Here is a 1058-nt window from a genome sequence, read left to right as displayed (position 1 = left end):
TAAAAGTATGTAAAGTAAATTACCGGTTATAATAACTGCCTCATTCAAATAATGGATAATATGTATGTTATAATAGTTGTCTCATTGACTTCTGAAAGTGAAACAGCAGGTTTCCTATAGAACATTGTCTGCCTAAAGCAACATTATTCTTAGTAGTGAGATTAAATTTATATTTAGAAACATACATAGCTTATACTGTGAAATATTTATTACGAAACTCCCGCCTATTCTCTAAAGTTGTAGAAGGTTCTCGAGTGTATTGTTTGTTTTGTTTTTGAATTTCGCGCAAAGCTACACGAGGGCTATCTGCGCTAGCCGTCCCTAATTTAGTAGTGTAAGACTAGAGGGAAGGCAGCTCGTCATCACCACCCACCGCCAACTCTTGGGCTACTCTTTTACCACGAATAACCACGAATAGTGGGATTGACCTTCACTTTATAACGCCCCCACGGCTGAAAGGTGAGCATGTTTGGTGTGACGGGGATTCGAACCCGCAACCCACAGATTGCAAGTCGAGTGCCCTAACCACCTGGCCATGTCGGTCTATTAAGGACGTAATTGCATGAAAACGTTTTGCAACAAAATAATGAACAAACATATCATAAATATTTTGTGGGGTCCAACAGCCAAATGTATTTGTATAATTTAGTACACATTTAACATATACTGATTATAGTATTAGTTTCTATATTTAAGCATACTTTTTTACAGCGGCGTATTTTCCGTGTTACAGCGTTTATTAGCGGTAAACCAGCTTTGGGAGAATTAAAAAATCGTGTTTTAATCAATATAAAAATATTTGAATCTCATCCATTACTAGTACAAATATATAATTGCTGCTGTTTTGAAAAAGCAGTGACACAAGTTGTTATTTTCATGAGATATAGTCATCGTTGACCACAATGACCATGGGAGTATTGATTATATGTGTCGCCTATGGTGACTGGTGGGGCGAAGACAGTTCAGCCTATCACCATGCGTTAAACACCTTGGAAGTATATTGCTCATGATTGAAGTGCAAAGAAAGGTAGTAAATGCCAGATGGCGCTAATTTTGTA

This window comes from Limulus polyphemus, unplaced genomic scaffold, assembly GCF_000517525.1.
Source record: "Limulus polyphemus unplaced genomic scaffold, Limulus_polyphemus-2.1.2 Scaffold51, whole genome shotgun sequence".
NCBI classification, from domain to species: Eukaryota; Metazoa; Arthropoda; class Merostomata; order Xiphosura; family Limulidae; genus Limulus; species Limulus polyphemus.
The sequence above is the reverse complement of the archived record's forward strand: the minus strand, read 5'-3'. Positions refer to the sequence as shown.